This window comes from Pan paniscus, chromosome 22 (genome assembly GCF_029289425.2).
Source record: "Pan paniscus chromosome 22, NHGRI_mPanPan1-v2.0_pri, whole genome shotgun sequence".
Classification (NCBI taxonomy): Eukaryota; Metazoa; Chordata; class Mammalia; order Primates; family Hominidae; genus Pan; species Pan paniscus.
In genome coordinates, this window is record NC_073271.2 from 10,481,530 (window position 1) to 10,501,628 (window position 20,099).

General features: G+C 48.3%; 1 pseudogene; it reads left to right on the forward strand.

The window, feature by feature from the left end:
- The first annotated feature begins 8,929 nt into the window (after positions 1 to 8,929).
- Positions 8,930 to 17,728, forward strand: LOC117974323 (serine/threonine-protein phosphatase 6 regulatory subunit 2-like; annotated as a pseudogene).
- Positions 17,729 to 20,099: the final 2,371 nt, after the last annotated feature.

The following is a 20,099-nucleotide window of genomic DNA, read 5'->3' on the forward strand; positions in this document are numbered from 1 at the left end:
TGCTGGGATTACAGGCATGAGCCACCACGCCTGGCCGTTTCCTAGCATTTAAATTTTTCTGCTTCATTAATTTTAGCTTTCATTTTATTTATATTGTTATTTCTTCAGGCAATGGCTTGGTTCATCTATTTTCAGTTTTTTTTTAAAAAAAACTGTAAAGTGTAAGGCTCTAAATTTTATTTTTTTAGTTACAGGAATTTTTAATATATTCTGGTTATTAATCCCTTATGAGATATATTATTTGCAAGTATTTTCTCCCACTCTGTGGATTGTTGTTTCATCTTCTTGATAGTGTCCTTGATAGACACAAGTTTTTATTTTGATGAAGTCCAATTTATCTGTTTTTTCTTTTGTTGTCTGTGCTCTTTTGGCATCATATACCAGAAATCTTTGCCAAATCCAATGTTGGAAACATTTCTTTCCTATGTTTTCTCCTAGGAGTTTTATAGCTTTACTGTTAAGTTTTGGTCTTTGATCTATTTTGATTTAGTTTTTGTATATGATGTAAGGGAAGGGTCCATCTTCATTCTTTTGCATCTGGATAATCAGTTTTCCTAGCATCATTTGATGAAAAGACTGTTCTTTCTCCATTGAATGGTCTTACTACTTTTTTCAAAAATTGTTTGGTCATATGTGTGAGGTTTCTTTCTAGGCTCTCTATTCCATTGGTCTATATGACTGTGCTTATGCTAGTACCACATTGTTTTGATTACTGTAGCTTTGTAGTAAGTTTTCAAATAAGAAAGTGTGAGTTCCCCAACTTTATTCTTTCTCAAGATACTTCTGACTATTATGTGGTTCTTTGAGATTCATATGAATTTTACGATGGGTTTTTCTCTTTCTTTTTGCAAAAAAGACCATTGGGATTTTGATAGGGGTTGCATTGAATCTGTATATTGCTTTGGGTAATATTGTTACTTTAACAATCTAGGAACATGGGATATCTTTCCATTTATTTATGTTTAATTTCTTTCAGCAATGTTTGTAGTTTTTTATTGTATAAGTTTTTCACCTCATTGATTAATTCCTAAATATTTTCTTTTTGATGCTATCATAAGTGGAAATGTTTTCTTAATTTCCTTTTTGTATTTTTCATTGTGAATGTATAGAAATCCACCTGATTTTTGTGTGCTGACTTTGTATTCTATGACTTTGAATTTATTAGCTCTAACAGTTTGTTTTTGGTGTGTATGTGTCATCTTTAGGGATTTCTACATATATATCATCTGTGAATAGACATAATTTTGCTTCTTTCTGTCCAACTTGGATGACTTTTCCATCTTTTTCTTGCCTAATTGCCCTGTCTAGAATTTCTAGTATTATGCCGAATAGAAGTAGAAAAAGTGGGTATCCTCATCCTGTTCCTGATATTAGGGGGAGAACTTTCAGTCTTTCACTATTGAGTATGTTGTTAGCTATTGGTTTTTAATATATGGCTTTTATTATGTTGAGGAAATTTCCTTCTATTCCTAGCTTGAGGTTTTTTTTTTTAATCATGAAATGTGTTGAAATTTGTCAAGTGGTTTTTCTGTATCGGTTCAGATGATCATGTGGAGTTTCTTCTTCATTCTATTAATGTGGTGTATTACATTGATTTTTTGTTGTTGTTGAAGCATCTTGTGCTCCTGGAGTAAGTTTCACTTGGTCATGGTGTGTCATCCTTTTAATAGGCTGCTGATTTTGTTGAGTTTTTCATCATTATTCCTAAGGTATATTGGCCTGTAGTTTTCTTGTAGTATTTTTGTCTGGCTTTGGTATCAGAGTAATGTTGGACTCATAGAACTAAGGGGGAGAAGTGTTCCCTTCTCTTTAATTTTTTGGAAGTGTTTGAGAAACTTTCTTCTTTAAATTTTGGGTAGAATCAACCCGTGAAAGCTATCTGGTCCTGACCTTTCCTTTGGGAGCTTTTTGATTACTGATTTGATCCCTTTACTAGTTATAGTTCTATTTAGATTTTCTATTTCCTTATGAGTTAGTTTTGGTAGATTGTGTGTTTGTAGGGATTTGTCCATTTTGTCCAGATTATTCAAATTGTTGGCATACAGTTTTACATGGTATCATCTCATCATCCTTTTTAGTTTTGTAAATAAGTAGTGTCACCACTTTTTTTTTTTAATGGAGTCTTGTTCTTTCATCCAGGCTGGAGTGCAGTGACATGATCTTGGCTTACTGCACCCTCCACCTCCTGGGTTCAAGCAATACTCCTGCCTCAGCCTCCCTAGTAGCTGAGACTACAGGTGTGCACCACCATGCCTGTGTAATTTTTGTCTTCTTGGTAGAGACAGGGGCTTTACCACATTGGTCAGGCTGGTCTTAAACTCCTGACCTCAAGAAATTCACCCGCCTCAGCTTCCCAAAGTGCTGGGATTACAGGCATGAGCCACTGCGCCTGGCTGTGTCACCACTTTCCTATATTTAGTAATTTGGTGTTCTTTCTCTCTGTCTCTCTTTATTTATTTTTTGGTTAATCGAACTAGCTAGAGTTTTCTCAACTTTTTCAAAGAATCAGCTTCTGGTTTTTTAATTTGTCTCCATGTTTTTCTGTTCTCTGTTCTCACTCTAATCTTTACTATTTTCTTCCTTCTGCTAGCTTTGGTGTAGTTTACTCTTTTTCTGGTTCCTTGAGGTGTATGGTTAGGTTATTGAGTTGAGAATTTTCTTGTTTTTTTAATGTAAAAGTTTACAGCTTTAATTTTTTCTTTTAGCCCTGCATTCACTGCATCCTGTAAGTTTTAGTGTATTGTGTTTTCATTTTTATTTGTCTCAAGATGGTTTCTAATTTCCTTCATGATTTTTTCCTTTGGTCTATTGGTTATGATTCACAAATTTTCCCATATTTGTGAATTTGTTAGTTTTTCATCTGCTGTTGGTTTTTCATTTCCATTATGATCAGAAAACATACTTTGTAAGATCTCAATTTCTTTAAATGTATTAAGACTTACTTTGTAGCCTAATATATGGTCTGTTTTGGAGAATGTTCCATGTACACTTGAGAAGAATATATTGTGCTGATGTTGGGTGAGTTTAGGTATTGACATGTTACATTTGAGCATACATGTAGGTGGAGATGTGAGATATTCATTTAGGAGAAAAGCCAGGGGAAGAAATTTATTAATGAACTGTAAAGAGGGGTTGACATTCACAAGAATATGTAATTTTTTTTTGAGAAACAAATTTAGAGCGATAGAACAGCCTTGAATATATTCTTATTTAGAAGGCTGAAGTTTGAATATAGCCTGGAGTGTTAGAAAAGGATGGAACAGTTTATCATAGACCAGAGCCAAGAGAGTATAATATTTAGATTTTAAATATCAAAAAGAAGATATGATCAGCTGAATTCAAAGTTGAAGCCTAGGCATGGTGGCTCATGCCTGTAATCCCAGCACTTTGGGAGGCTGAGGCAGAAGGATCACTTGAGCCCAGGGGTTCAAGACCAGGCTGGCTAACATGGCGAAACCCTGTCTCTACTAAAAATACAAAAATTAGCCAGGCCTGGTGGCAGGCGCCTGTGATCCCAGCTACTCTGGAGGCTGAGGCGGGAGAATCGCTTGACCCCAGGAGGCAGAGGTTGCAAAGAGCTGAGATGGTGCCTCTGCACTCCAGCCTGGGTGACAGAGGAAGACTCCATCTTAGAAAAAAAAAAAAAAAAAGTTCAGAAAACAGCTCCCTTGTTTGGGAAGGACTGTTTTTGATATACCCTTAAAAATTCAATAAAGAAAATAGAAAAAAAAAGTTTTTTTTAATTTGAGAAACATTTAAATGATGACCACTACTTAAATTATGAAATTGGAAACCAGAAATATAAATTATGCACTCTATATAGTATGAGTTTTAGAGGTTGTTAATTTGCTATCATATTAGGTAAATCTGGAATAGAAGAAACTTCATATATTATCTTATTGCTATATTTGAATTCTGTAGAAGTTGTTTCTGGACAGTCTATGAAAAGTTCTTGCTGGCCACGGAGGAAGTAGGCAGCTGACAGAAAGTTCTGCAATTGCCTGTGCCAAACTGTGTAAAGCAAGTACTTACATCAATTGGGAAGATAATGCTGTCATTTTCCTACTTGTTCAGTCCGTGGTGGTTGATCTTAAGGTAACATGCTTATTCTTTCTCTACTACAAAGTTTAAGAAAATTAAATTAATTTTCTAGCATAAGTATTATGTCAAAGAGAATTGCTAACATTAAAGTTCTGATTCTTCTTTGATAAGTTCATAGGACTTGCTTTTGTTGTTACTGCGTTCATCAGTCTAAATGGACTGAGAATATGAAGAAAACACTGTTTTCTTAAATGAGCATAAATATACAGACTTGGGTTTAAAATAATGTGGCAATCAGGGGCTGAAAGGAACCTATATATGGTACAGGAAGAATTGTATCAGACTGATGAACCACAGTATTGGTGCTTTGTGCTGCTTCTGGCAACTGAATTTTACTGCCATCTATGTGGATAATGTGTTGATGTTATTACATATTAGTAAAGAAATACTGCATGGGTATTTAAAGGCTTTTGTTTTCTGTTGGGGTTTTTATAGAACCTGCTTTTTAATCCAAGTAAGCCATTCTCAAGGGGCAGTCAGCCTGCAGATGTGGATCTTATGATTGACTGCCTTGTTCCTTGCCTTCGTGTGAGCCCTCACAACAACCAAGTTTAAGGTGAGGGCACTGGTTTTTATCTAACTATGTTTACTGATGCCGTTATCCTTTATAAACGGAAAGACTAGAGGGATAACAGGTTCACCTCTATCGGCATTTCTCACTATTACGTATTGATGTTCATTTCAAGACCTTAAAAACTTAGTGTTTTTTTAAAAACTTTCTGTTTGCTGTTCTTTTTGACTTCATTTGTATTACTGAGTATTTTTCTCATAGAAATAATCTGCTTTTTTTTCTTTTTCTGTAGATCTGCCTGGTGCAGAATTCACATTCTACATTTCACTATGTGCTGGTAAATTCACTCCATCAAATCATCACCAATGTAAGTCCAATAGGCATTGCTAAACTACTAAAAAAAAATTTCATTATTTTCTTTGCATATTTCTTTTTACGAAATGCACTCTTGGTTTTCAAAAAGATTCTGAATTTAGATGTACGGAATAGGAAAATTTCTCCACGGTGATTATATTTGATAATTGATAAATACTTGTATTTTTCACAGTAAGCCTTGACTGAAGGGCCCATATTAAGGAAGATGGAGTTAATAAGATGCTTTGGAAAGATAAATCTAAAGCATTTTATTCAGATCAAAAGCCCTAGAGAAAAATGGCACTGAAAATATAATATAAAATTTTCATCCCAAAGCTTTTCAAACATATTATTTGAATACTCTTAGCCCTTTCACAGCATTTGATACGTTGACTTGCCACCTTACCATTTAAGTTAAAAGTAATAGTATTTATGTTGTAGTCCAGTATAGCACATTGACAAAATGATGGGACTATATTTGATGGTACTTTAAAACCTTTTGATCTTAAATTTATTCATATTGTAAAATTTCATTTTTCTTAAAATAAAATATTAACATACTTTAAAAGAGGTATTCACAAGATACAAAAGCATATCAAACAAAATAAGTGAAATCATTAAAAGGTACTTGGGAAAACTTCAACTCTGATATGGTGACATTAAATAGAGAGCAAAACTTTATCAGATTTGGACTGTGGATTTTTAAAATTCTAATTATGAACAACCCAGTTTTGAAAGTTCTCAGATGTTGGCCAGGCGCAGTGGCTGATGCCTGTAATCCCAGCACTTTGGGAGGCCAAGGTGGGTAGATCATGAGGTCAGGAGTTCAAGCCTGGCCAAGATGGTGAAACCCCATTTCTACTAAAAATACAAAAAATTAGCCAGGTGCGGTGGCAGGCGCCTGTAATCCCAGCTACTCGGGAGGCTGAGGCAGGAGAATTACTTGAACCTGGGAGGCGGAGGTTGCAGTGAGCTGATATCACGCCATTGCACTCCAGCCTGGGAGACAAGAGTGTGACTTCATCTCAAAAAAAAAAAAAATGGTTTAGCACTTATTACTTAGTCATTGCTTCCATATTTGTGTACATTGCTATTGGTCCCATAAATTGATACATTTCTTGCAGTCTTTTTGGAATGCTATTTGGCAGGAGCTATACAAACATTTCATTTTTTTTGTACAAATAATTCAATTTCTATGACTTTAAAAATGTTATGAAGATAACTCAAAAGGAAAAAGCTGCACACATAGGTACTTATTGCTCTTGATTACAATAGGAGAATATTAGAAGAACTTTACTAGGAGGAGAATGGGTTAATATTCAATAATGAGAATGGTATTTTAACTTGGTGAGCTGATAAACATTCATTAAAACCTATGTAGGGCCGGGCGCAGTGGGTCTCGCCTGTAATCCCAGCACTTTGAGAGGCTGAGGTGGGTGGATCATAAGATCAGAAGTTCAACATCAGCCTGGCCAAGATGGTGAAACCTGTCTCTACTAAAAATACAAAAAAAAAATTAGCTGGGTGTGGTGGTGGACCCCTGTAATCCCAGCTACTTGGGAGGCTGAGGCAGAGAATTGCTTAAACCTGGGAGGCGGAGGATGCAGTGACCCGAGATCACATCAATGCACTCCAGCCTGGGCCACAGAACGAAGCCACATCTCAAAGAAAAAAAAGACAAAAAAAAACCTATATAGATCTGCGGGGCATGGTGGCTCATGCCTGTAATCCCAGCACTTTGGGAGGCCAAGGCGGGCTAATCACGAGGTCAGGAGATCAAGACTATCCTGGCTAACATGGTGAAACCCCATCTCTACTAAAAATACAAAAAATTAGCTGGGCGCGGTGGCGGGCGCCTGTAGTCCCAGCTACTCGGGAGGCTGAGGCAGGAGAATGGCGTGAACCCGGGAGGCGGAAGTTGCAGTGAGCCGAGATCGCGCCACTGCACTCCAGCCTGGGTGACAGAGCAAGAGTCTGTCTCAGAAAACAATAGCAACAACAACAACAACAAAAACCTATATAGATCACATAGCAATATGGAAAAACATGATACGTCAAGTGAGTATACTGTGTTTATGGCTTCGTTAAAACGTGGAAAATACAAAAAAAGGGAATATGAAAAGAAAATCAAAGCAGGGAAAAGGCGAACACGTTTTCTTTCAATATATATTTTTAAAGTTTTATCAAACAAACATATAGAGAATTTGTCACTTGAAAAAGCTACTGCCAGTAAATTGTACCAAGTTTTGGTACAATAGTAGCAAATTTGATTTTTAATTTGTGTTGTTTTTTTTTGATATGAGAGCTTTAAATTAATAGTTTTTTGAGATTCTAACAATTAATTGCAATTTTCATTAAATATCTCAAAGTAATTACAATAACAATGTTTGAAATGAGATAATATGGGTCTGGCCTTTATACGTTGATAAATTGACCAAGGACTGAAAGGAATGTCCAGAGCTTCACAGTGTCTGCTGGGTTGGGGGTGGAGGGGGGTGGGAGGAATGTGAGTTGGGATTGTAGAATTGGAGTTGAGATAGGATCAGTTTGAAGGAAGAGTTTACGTTTTATTCTTTATATCTTTGATGGTTTTAATTTATGTAATAATCTATATGTTATATATTGTAAGTGAATTATTTAATTCCTGTTAATGTTCTCTGAACCAAATTCCAATTTCAGTTCTATGGTCCACTGAAATACTTTAGAATGGATAATCTGTTATGAAATACAAAATCCATTTTGCTTCCTCTCTCTTGATTTTGAAAAATAGTTGCTCTTTTCTGTTACAAGAGACTTTGTGGCAAGTGAGACAATTTTTACTTATCTTTTGCTGTGTGTATTAATTTTGGCAAGCCCTTCTTACTTGGGGATTAACTTTTTGTTTCATAGAGTTCTTTAATATCTGTTGAAATTATTTTGTTTGTTTCTTAAAGGAATTTTTACAGTTGTATATTGTTCTGAATTCATCATTTAGCTTTATATGGTTATGCCAGTTAGAGTAAGAATGATGAGAATAAAATGATATCATTCTGTCTATATTATTCCCTAGAGGTTTGTGTTCACCAGAGTTTATCTCTTTTTACCTTTTACTATGTATTAAAACTACAAATGAAATAGCTCAATTTCTTAGCATTTATACAATAAGTACTCCAGCATTATGTTTACCAAACATGTTTGAGTGAGTCTTCTCTTTGCCTTTCTCTTTTTAAAAAAATTCAGGCTCTGCTGGTTCTTCGTCAGTTAGATAGCATTGATTTGTGGAATCCTGATGCTCCTGGAGAAACATTTTGGGAGATTAGGTATATGTACTTTTATTCTTTAAATTCAACTTTTAAATTTTATTTTGTATTTTTTGTCTTGAAATATTAACTCTATAGTATTTAGTATATTGTAAAACTTATACTTCCAAAGGTTTTATGATTTTGTATTTTTTTGACTTCAAATTATTAGAATTTCTTGTTTTAACTGTAAAAAAAAGTGTCACAGCAATTTAGAAAATAAGTTTTAAGAATAGTGCTAAATTTTGTCACCCAAACATAAGTACTGTTGTTTGGTATATTCCCTTTTTCAGATTTCAATGTGGTTACTACTGTGATTTAAATAGATTTTCACAGTTTTAAGCCTAGAATGATAAAATTTTGTAAAAATATTGTTTTTTCAGTTTTTTAAGCTGTGTGATCTTTCACAAACTTTCTGTAATACCAATGCTTTTGATGAATGAATTAATCATGGACACCTGCTTAGAAGACAAAAATATATACAGAATTTTGTGGTCTACTTCCTAGATTATATAAGTCATTACATTTTCATGAGCATAAAGTCACCACACTGAGGAAAATGGAAATGTGTAAACCTCAATTTTGCCATTATCTTATAGGAATGGGTGTGCTAAGTTACTTGGCAGCTGAACTAAACCTTACTCTAGAGCAATGCTCTCCAATAGTAATATAATGAGAGCCCCATATGTTAAAGTTTCCTACATTAAAGAGTAAAAAGAAGCAGGTAAAGTTAATTGTATTAAATTTTATTTAACCCAGTGTATATTATCTGTAATATAATTTCAACATGTAATCAATATAAAAGTTATTAATGACATATTTCATTGTCTTTTTTAAATAAAGTCTTCGAATTTTGGTGTGTCTTTTATACTTGCAGCACATCTCAATTTGAACAAGCCACACTTAAAGTCCTCGATAGCCATGTGTGGCTGCCCAGTGGCTACCATGTTAGACACTGCAGCTCTAGAGTAGGGATCAGGAAACTTTTCTCTTAAGGCCAGATAGTAAATATTTTAGGCTTTGCGGGTCATACAGTTTCTGTCATAACCATTCAGTTCTGCCTCTGAAGCATGAAAGTGGCCACAGACAATATGTGAATGAACGGGCGTGGCTGTGTTTAGCTAAGACTTTATATTTACAATAGCAAGTGATAGGCTGGATTTGGCCTATGGATGGTAGCTTGCAGACCCGCTGTCCTCATTCAGCTACCTCTGTCCCCCAGGGGAGTGCCTAGGTGGCCAGAACCTCCTCTGGGCTTCAGCCCATGCTGCTTAGGTCCGGGCTCCCTTGGGGAGTCTCTGAACGTGCACCTCACAGTCTCACGTTTGTGTGGTGGACGATGTGCACATGCCTGCCCATCCTGGGTGGAATCCTCACGTGCTTGAGAGTCTAACACACTTCTAATAACTCATGAGGAAGACAAAATTATAAAGGAACTTTTCAAATACTTAGAACTGAAGAATAATAAAAATACTACATAGCAAAATGTGTAGAATGTAGTTAAAGTTCATTGTATACAGGGAAATGTAGCCTTTTAAAGACAGACTGGAAAAGAAGAAAGGCTACAAATTAATGAGTTAAGCTTCCAACTTAAGGACAAAAGAGGCAAGGCATGGTGGCTCACGCCTGTAATCCCAGCACTTTGGGAGGCTGAGGTGGACAAATCACCTGAGATCGGAAGTTCAAGACTAGCGTGACCAACATGGCAAGACCCCGTCTCTACTAAAAATACAAAAATTAACTGGGCATGGTGGCGGGCGCCTGTAATCCCAGCTACTCAGGAGGCTGAGGCAGGAGAATCGCTTGAACCTGGGAGGCAGAGGTTGCAGTGCGCCAAGTCAGACCCTGACTCACGCTACCGCCCCTGCCACCCCCAGTTGTTTCAGAAGTGCTGCCTGGTGCAGAGGATCCTGGAGGCCTGGGAAGCCAATGACCACACACAGTAAGAGCCACTCGGACATGGAGGGACCCAGCCTGGCCAGTCAGGGATGCAGAAACGCACCTCAGCCGGGCACTGGTGATGCTGCGTGCAGGACTGCACGCTCTGGTGGAGTGCTGGGTGTGCGACACAGCTCCACACTCTGAGGCTGCCATGCAAGGGGCGCTCCTACTGGGTGGACAGCTGCAAATGCTACTTGGGGAGGGGACACAGGGAGCTGACAGGAAGCAGTCCCATCCCCACCAGGCACCTGCTCTCGCCCCTGCCCAGCCTGGCTTGCCTAGGCTTTGCCCTCTTGCAGGTACCCTGTCCATTCCTGATCTTCTCCCAAGAACTCGGGTGCTCCATCAGCACTCGCACATGGGGACACGTTATTTTGGTCTTTCCGTGTCTTCTGCTTAATGGGTGCTCCCTCTGGTCAGGACACATGTCCTGCTTATTGTCCTGGACCCAAAGCCATCCCCACCCATTCATTGTCCTGCTGGGAGCTGTCTGGCTCTGGGCGATATCAGGAGGGACTCACTGGAGCTGGGAGGGGTTTGAGTGCAGCTGTGGGGAAGCAGAGGCTCAGCTGGGCTGCACAGCATGGAGGTCCCGCCCGACCCTCCCTGCAGGGTGCTGAGCCTGAGCTTTGCAGCTGACAGCGTGGGCTCAGCTCCTGCGCCACTGCTGCCACCAGCAGGGCTCAGGCCACACCACGGCCTTTCTGCCTCCGTTTCCCTGTCTGTAAAATGGGATGAGAGCAGTGTCTGTCTCCACGTCTGTCTCAGTGGCACTTTTGGTAGTGAGGTTGGGGTGAGCCTGCTTCACGTGGCAGGTGCTGCTCAAACAGAAGTGTCTTGGAGGCAGGGCCAGGGGCACGGGCTCTGGGCAAGGGCCGGGCACTTGCTCTGGAGGTGAACCTGGAGGCCTGTGCCACTTGGCTCACCGGGTCATGGGTCTGGCAAGGTTGGGGCCAGGCAGCCACCCTGATGGTGCCTGTGGCTTTTAGGGCGATGGGTGGCATGAGGCATGGGAACATAGGCCACCTCACGCAGATCGCCAACGTGCTGGTGCAGAACCTGGAGCAGGGCTCTGTGCAGACGCACATCAGCGAGGTCATCTGAGGTGAGCCCCCCACCCGGTCATCCTTTTGCTGGTCGTGGGCACCGGGGCTCTGAAGGAGCTGCTGCCTGAGGCTCCCCTCTGCCCGTCAGCAGGTGCTGATTGCACTGACAGTGAAAGACCCCGCAGCCGTCTCTGTCCTCTCACTTCCCACATCAGATCTGTCCTCAGGGGGACCTGGGTCTCATGTGTCAGTTCTGTTGGGCAGACTTCTGTGGAGACCCTACCAGGCGTCAGCATGTAGCACAAGAGACAGTCCCTGCTGGGGGCAGTTGGTGACTCCGGAGCTGGTGCTCCGAAGCCATTAGGGCTGCCAGGCTCCTTGCAGCTCATGGAGTCCTGCCTGGGTGCAGGCAGTCCTGGCCGTGTGCCAGCTTTGCTCTGCATTCAGGTGGTTGGAGAGTCTCACATTCTCACTCAGGTGTGAGATTTCATAGCACAAGTCTCAGGGAAACAGGTAGCACCCTGTTTCTTAAGAGCACAGTGGGTTAGGTGGACACAGGCACACCACATGTGTGGCAGAGGCGGGCCCAGCCATGGCCCCTCCTCCCTATACCGGTACAAGGTGAGGAAGCTCTGGATGGTCCTCCCCGCACCCCAGGACCATAGGGTGAGGGGTCTCCTGGGTTGGGCCCCATTAGCCCCTAGCAAGGTCAGGCCTGCCGGCCGCTGTCACAAATAATAAGAGCAGGGCAAGAGGAGGGCAAAAGAGATGGGTGGAGGTGGAGGCCAGGGAGGGCTCCCCAGGGCAGGGTGGTTTAGGGAGGCGAGGGGCAAGCAGGAAGCTCTTGGATCATCCCATACAGTCTCCCGATTGTGAATCCTTCCAGGGTTCTGACCTCCCCGGAAAAACAGACAGGACACACACCCAGGCCTGCAGGCTGCTGCTGAGTTTGGGCCTGTGAGGCAGGGTGAAGGAAGCTTGCTGCTTTCTCAGATTCTGTTCCACAGCTTCTGCGTTTCTGGGAGTTCCTCAGAATGGGCTTCCACACCAACAGACTTGGAACTCAGTTGCCCACTGAGGTCTCGGTAGGGGCAGAAGTGCCCACCACCCTGCCCACAGTTGCTGCACATCAATCTCACTGTGGCCCCAGGCCCCTCCGGACACGCGACTATGCTGACTCCTTCCCATCCAGCAAAGCTCCTGCTTCAGGCCCTCAGATGAACTGACCACAGTAGCACCGTCCCATCCTCCTGGACCCAGGATGCACCTGCCGGAGCGCCTGAGTGCCCTGAGCCATCTGCAAGGGGTCTCCCAGGGCTCACCAGGCAGCACTTTCCTTGCAGGGCTCCCTGTGGATTGCCATGGCTGCTAGGAGAGCTTCGTGGAGGAGACGCTGACGGAGACCAACTGCAGGAACACTGTGGACTTGTTGAGGAGGCTTGGGGCTGCGCCCTCGGCGCCGGCATGGTGCTGGGACGCAGGAGGCTTGGGGCTGCCCCCTTGGTGCATGCACGGTGCTGGGACACTGTCAGACACTCCTGTCTTTGCCCCGAAGCAGAGGCCAAGAGAGGCACAAGGGCCGCACACCTGCCTGCTCCTCTTGGACGCGGGTGCCCGAGCATACCCTGCAAGTGTGCAGTCTGTCCTCCAGGCTGATGCCTGCAACACAGACCCTGTCCTGTGCCACACCCAGGGCTGGTCTCTGAGGACCTCTGTGCAGAGCCGGTGTTGGCCCCAGGTCCCTTCCCTCCCAGTCCAGGAGCTGTAGCTTGTTGGCAGAGGGCTCCATATGCCTGAGACCAACCTGCCCCCTGCACATGGATGTTGGGCTGTCACGGGGCCTTGGCCTCACCTGGGCACCTCCTTACACAGCAAGGCCTCCTGGGCCCAGAGATCTGATGAGTGACATGCTGGGCGGGGTCTGGGAGCCCTGGGCTGGGCAGGGTCTGGGGCGCTGGGCTGGCTCACACACCCACCCCATCTGGCCTGTGTTTTAGGCAAGCACTCACTACCTTCACTCCTGGAGTGAGGACATTGAGGGTGCTTTCCCTAATGAGCTGTCCCTTCAGCAGGTGAGGGCGTGGCCAGCCCCTGCACCCTGCCGGGCCCTTCCTGGCACCTGTGTGCTCTCTGCTTGGTCCTCCAGACAAGTCTCTGATGGCATCTCACTAGCAAAAGGGAGAGGGGGCTCATCTCCGAGCACGTATGGGGTGGGGTGGGTCTGAGGGGAGAACTCCAAAGTCACTCCACCTTGATGAGAGCACTGAGGACACAGCAGATAAACTCGAAAGTCAAAGAATATGGGACGTATCTCGGATGTGAGCACAGTGAGCACGCGGCCTGAGTTTCGGTAGAATCCTGAGCCCTGAACAGTCAGAGTTTACTGCCCACTTTTGCTGGAGGAGAAGCTCCTGAACAACTAGAGAGAGTGTGGTTCCCAAAGAGCAGCCTGTAGGCCTGAGGACTGCTCTATGACCGGCGTCAGTCCCTGCCTCCCTCCCTCCGTCCCTCCTTCCCTCCTTCCTTCCCAGGCCTTCTCTGACTACCAGATCCAGCAGATGACGGCCAACTTTGTGGATCAGTTTGGCTTCAATGATGAGGAGTTTGCAGACCATGACAACAACATCAAGTGAGTCCACTTGGATGCCCCCTGCACGAGGCGCGACTCCCCCTCCTCGCTGCTGAAGTCCCATGGGGGCAGCTCCCTTAGTCCTTGCCGGGAGATAACAGGTGTTTCCAGTTGCATGAGGGTGCTGAGGCCCCCAGTGAGCACCAGGGGAGGAGCACTGAGGCCTCAGATGAGCACCGGGGGAGGAGTCCTGAGGCCCCAGATGAGCACCAGGGGAGGAGCACTGAGGCCCCAGATGAGCACCGGGGGAGGAGCGTTGAAGCCCCAGATGAGCACCAGAGGAGGAGAGCTGAGGCCCCAGATGAGCCCCGGGGGAGGAGCTCTGAGGCCCCAGATGAGCACCGGGGGAGGAGCGCCGAGGCCCCAGATGAGCAGTGGGGGAGGAGCACCGAGGCCCCCAGATGAGCAGTGGGCGGGGCAGGGAGCGCCGAGGCCGTCCCCCTTGCTCTTGCAGCGCCCCATTTGACAGGATCGCGGAGATCAACTTCAACATCGACACTGACGAGGACAGTGTGAGCGAGCGGGGCTGTGCGGGGTCATGCAGGCACCCTTTTCCCAGGCAGCTCAGGCCGCGCCCATGGCTCTGTCTGTCGTGGGCCTGTGCGGTGGGGCTGGGAGAGGCCCCTCTGTGGAGCTAGGAACAGTCGCTTTTCTTGACCCTCCCCATCATGCCCTCCAGCCCATGGCTCCCACATCCTGAACTAAGCCCCTCTGGGAACCCTGTGGGGAGAGCGCCTCCTGTCTCCCCCAGACCCTCTGGAAACTGACCTTGGCGTTTTACTCTGCAGCCCAGCGCAGCTCTGAGGCCTGCTGCAGCGACCGCATCCAGCACTTTGATGAGAACGAGGACATCTCGGAGGACAGCGACACTTGCTGTGCTGCCCAGGTGAAGGCCAGAGCCAGGTGCGGGGCCTGCCCATCTCCCCAAAGCCTCTGCCGAGGAGGTGCAGCCCCCAGAACACCCGTCAGATGCCCAGACGCCCTGCTGTTTGTTATGCCGGCTCGCAGAGCAAGCACACCGGTCCTGCAAGCACTGGCGCCCAACGCAGCGGGTGACCCTCAGGAGCTCGGAGCTAAGGCCTGGAGCGACTCGTGCTCCTCACTCAGGGCATTCTGTGCTCACCCTCAGCCTGGAGCCTGCTACTGTCACTGACCCTCAGTGTTAGGCATCTGTCCTGGGCCACCAGGCATCTGACTCTGCATCTCCCCAAGGTTTGGAGCTCCCCATGCTTCAGAAAGCTGCTCAAAGAATGGCCCGGAGTGCGGAGGCCAGGATGGGAAGGCGAGCTTGGAAGCAGACCATGATGCGCCTGGGGCAGGTGCCCCCCAGACCCTGGAAAGAACAAAGCCCCTCCTCTGGAGGGTGACTCAGAAGGTGGTGCTGTGGGGCAGGGGCCAGGGACGTGTGTGTTGGGGACAGGACATGGTACCCTGGCCTAGGGGTGTGGAGGCTTCATTTGGAGCTGAGGCATTTGGGGCTCACTGTGGCCCGAAACCTGCATCTCCAGCTCTTTCCCAGCCATCCTGAGTAGGGGTCTGTGCTGCCCTGTGCCCGGCACAAGGTGGTCTCCTGCCCCTGCCTCTCGGTTGTTGTCACTCTGCCACTGTCACCAAGGTTGGTGGGTGGTGTCCACCTAGTCCGCATCGTCCACCCGGCCCCCACACAATGCGGCACAGGCCTGATGCCCACCCCAGCACAGCAGCACAGGCTGGCCTCCACCCTCACGGCTGACATCTAGGGCAGGAGCCAGTCCACCCCGCAGGCTGCGCGGCTGATAAGACCCCTCTCCTTACCCCTGCTCTGGGGGCAGCACTGACCCACTCAGGACTTTGGGGAGGGGGCAGGGATCTCTGTTAGGAGGTGCCGAGCTCTTAGCTGAGGCCAAAAGAGAGAGCAAGGGCAACACCCTGGGGAAGCAGGAACGTCCCAGATAGGAGGAAGGCGGCTCATCCTTGAGGCCAGGGAGGACCCGGTGGTGCTTGGTGAGCTGCCATCTCTGTTGGATGCGGTCCTGGATAGGACAGGGCAGTGGCATCACCTCCACACTGTCAGTGTCAGCCTTGCTGGAGGCCTGGGGGCCCTCAGGCGCCTGACTGAGCCCTGGATCATGGAGGGTAGTGGCATCGCCTCCACACTGTCAGTGTCAGCCTTGCTGGAGGCCTGGGGGCCCTCAGGCGCCTGACTGAGCCCCGGATCATGGAGGGCAGTGGCATCACCTCCACACTGTCAGTGTCAGCCCTGCTGGAGGCCTGGGGGCCCTCAGGCACCTGGCTGAGCCCCGGTTCACACGCCCCATGGATGTTGGCAGCTTGTCAGGACCCTCGAGCTGTCCCCTGTTATTCTCTGAGGGGCTGAGGGGCACTGCCTGGGCCTCCCTCCTGGAGCAGCCCCATGTTCCTGTCAACCTCTGTGGGGCCCCCGGTGGGGGGTGCGCTGCCTCCCCTTTGCCTGCAGCACCCCAGACAGGCCTGCCCTCACCTGGCCACTGTGTCTCTCACCCAGCAGACACCATATGGATGACAGTGTTTGATAAGCCAGCAAACTCGACGCCCATAGCCCCAGGAGTGGTGAGGGACATGGGTTCCAGTGTGTGGGCAGCTGGCACCTCAGCTCCAGAGGAGAAAGGCTGGGCCAGTTCACCGAATTCCAGCCTTTCTGCTGGTAACAAATGCATTGGCAGGAGGGGGCCGTGTCAGGAAGTGCCTGTCAGGGTCAGGAGGTGCCCGTCCCCCGGGACTGACCCTGTCCTCGTCCTTGTCTGTAGCTCCGAGTCAGGGCCCAGGTGCAGCTCTCTGATGGACACAAAACACAGCCAGGCTGAGGCAGCCAGAGCCAAGGCCTCGAGAAAGCCTGTGAGTAGTAGCAGTGCAGGAGGCACCCAGCCTCCTGCAGAGGCCTAGCCTTGCCCAGTTTAAGGCCTGAGGCCAGCTGGCCCTCCTCCTTGGGGTCAGTGGGAGGAGGTGGCCAGGACCCCGCATGCTGCTAGGTCTCTTGTGACATTGGGGTTTGATACAGCAGTGGGACTGGAGCAGCCACGTGCAGATGGGGAGGCCCCCAGAGGGGAGGCAGCAAGGCCATTGGGCTGGCCCTGAGCCCCGTCTGAGCAGGTGGCACAGCCCAGGTCTGTACCCTTGGTTCTAAACAGCAGCACCAGGACCCCAGCATTGAGATGTGTGTGGGTGGGTTGCTGGCAGGAAGCCATTCTGGGGCCTGATCAGAGCCCCTGGCCCCCAGGCCCCTAGTCAGGCCGAGAGGCTCCCCCAGACAAGGCTGAGAGCTCCAGGCGAGCGACAGCTGGCTTCCAACACTGTTGTCCCCGGTGCTTGAAGGAGCTGTGGCAGGACCACACAAGGCAGAGCGGGCCCCTTCCTGAGCCTCTGCGTCCTCATGTGAGACCAGGGCACATTGCCCTGTATCATGGGGGAGGCAACAGTGTTGCTTGTGTGGAGACCACATGGAAGGTGTGTGAGCCTGTTAGCCTCGTCATGCGGTTTCCACACAGGTACACATGTGCAGGCAACAGGCTGCATGTGAGAGGGCTACACATAAGGGATCCCTATGGCCGGGGTTGCCACACCCTGTGGCCCCTCCTGCCTCACTGGACAGCACAGGCCTCCTACTCTGCAGTCAACTCAGCTTCTCCATGTACCTCCGTGTACCTCCGTGTGTGTCACCAGGAAGGCCCCCCTGCTGGCCTCTGACAGCAGCTCCTGTGGGGGCTCCGACAGCGATACATGACGACCAGAAGGCAGTGAGTGCCATGGATGCTGTGAACACGTGTCCGGGCTGGGAGGCCCCCCGCCCCCGCTGCCCACAGTGGCCAGGACAGAGGAGGCTGTCAGCAGGTGTGTGGGGCGTGGGGGGTAGGTGGGCAGGCCTGCCTGGGTGCAAAGGCTGCGGCTTCCAGGCTCTGTCCCCAGCTCTTAGCTCCCTTGGGAGCAGGCTGAGGCCGGGCCAGGGGTCTTCTCCACACTGCTTCCCCGATGGCCCCGTGACCCCTTACAGGCTGGCTCGGGGTGGTCATGCCCATGCATTTAAATAGAGGCGGGATGGGAGGAGTGTGGGGGCTTCCTTCTTGGACAGAACATCTGTGTTCTCTGTTGTGAGTGGTTAAGACAAGAAGACAGGGCCTGGATGTCCCAGACAGTCCCCCAGGGACTTGGTGGGGGCAGCCCCTACCCCAGATCCCAGTTAGAGAGAACAGCCCAGCTCTTGGGGCTCTGGGCCTGGCTGAGCTGCCTGGGATCTGGGTACCCTGGTGGTTGGGGAGGGGCACAGACTTTAAGTCCAGCAGGTAAGCAGGCATCTGTGGAGCTCATGCAGACCTCGCCTGCTGCTCCCCTTCCATGGGAGGCCTAGATTTCCAGATGCCTCAGAAGCCAGGACAGTAGGATGGGGGGGCGGGGGCCTCAGGACTGCACTTGGGGCATCCAAACCCTGACTGAGAGTTGGAGGCAGCTTGCAGATGGGCAGAGGCTCAGGCTCCCTTGAGCCTCCAAGAGCCATTCCTGGGGAGAGAGTGGAGAGGGAGGCGCTCCCTGTGAGGAGGCTGGAGTCTGGCCAGCCCCTCCAGCAAGCTGAATCCCATCCATCCCCCCACAGGAAGAAGGTCCCTGGCATCCTTCAGTGAACAGATACCTCTTCTGGCCTTTGGGGTCAGGGGTTGGGAGTTTAGCAGGAGGGCAGGACAGCTGGGGTAGATGCTAGGGCCAGGTAAACCTGAGGGGGAAGGTAGGACTGGGCTTGAAGTGGGGAGGAGGGCACACCCGGCAAGGGCAAAGCTGTGCAGAGGCCCTGGGGCCTGAGCTCCCAGTAGGTCCAGGCAACAGTGTGGAAGTCCTTGGGCTGGATTCCTCTAGGAGAGGACAAGGTGCCTTTCACACCTGGCGATGCATCCCAGTCACTCCTGTTTCCATGCTTGTGAAGGGCCTGCCTGGAGTGGGGTGAGGGTGCCCCCAGCCTCACTGCCCAATGCAGCTCAGCCTGCAAGCGTCCCACCTGTCCTACCTTCCCCCGACAGGCGGGGCAGGTCTGACACCTCAGAGGACCCTGCCCACTGACCCCCAGCAGTCCTGGAGGGTCTGTGTGGTATTGGGGCTCTGGGCATCTCCCCCAGCCAGGCTGCAAGCTCAGCGCCAGGCTGGCTCTCCCTGCCCTGTTGACCAGCAGGCCATGTCTGTGCTCACAGCTCCTCCCCTTGTTTGGCCACGCTGCCGTCAGGGCATCTGCAGCAAGTGGGGGGCACAACACGGGAAATGGGGCCAAGGCCACAGCAGTGGATGTCCCGATGCTGCCAGTCACTGGAAAGCCCAGGCCAGAGCCCCTCGGGTTGAAAGTCATACAGAGTTCCTGCGTGGGCTTCATTCCTTCTTAAAGTTTAGTCACTGAAATTCTTAAAAATCTTTATCCAGCCAGGCATGGTGGCTCACGCCTGTAATCCCAGCACTTTGGGAGGCCGAGGCAGGTGGATCATGAGGTCAGAAGTTCGAGACCAGCCTGGCCAATATGGTAAAACCTGTCTCTACTAAAAATACAAAAATTAGCCGAGCGTGGTGGCACACGCCTGTAGTCCCAGCTACTCGGGAGGCTGAGGCAGGAGAATCACTTGAACCTGGGAGGTGGAGGTCGCAGTGAGCCAAGATCATGCTACTGCACTCTGGCCTGGGCATCAGAGTGAGACTCCATTTCAAAAAAAAAAAAAAAATCTTTACCTTCGGCTGGGTGTGCTGGCTCACACCTGTAATCCCAGCACTTTTGGGAGGCCGAGGTGGGCGGATTGCCCAAGCTCAGGAGTTTGAGACCACCCTGGGCAACATAGCAAAACCCCACATCTACTAAAATACAAAAAATTAGGCGGGCATGGTGACGCATGCCTGTAGTCCCAGCTACTCGGGAGGCTGAGGCAGGAGAATTACTTGAACCTGGGAGCCAGAGGTTGCAGTGAGCAGAGATCGCACCACTGCACTCCAGCCTGGGCAATAGCGCGACACTATGTCTGCAAAAATCAAACCAAAACAAACCTTTACCCACTTTTCCTAAACAACCCCTAAAAAACTTTGCTCTGAAAAGCAGGGAATATCACTGTGCAAAGTAAGTTGCTTTTCTCCACGGGGCTATCTGTGTAAAACTTGCCACTGAGAGCTCTCTCTGCTCTGCTGTGACAGCCCAGCCTGCAGGTGAGCTTGCTTGCACTCCCACCTGATCAGAGCACGCCTCCCTGGGTCAGACACTCAATATC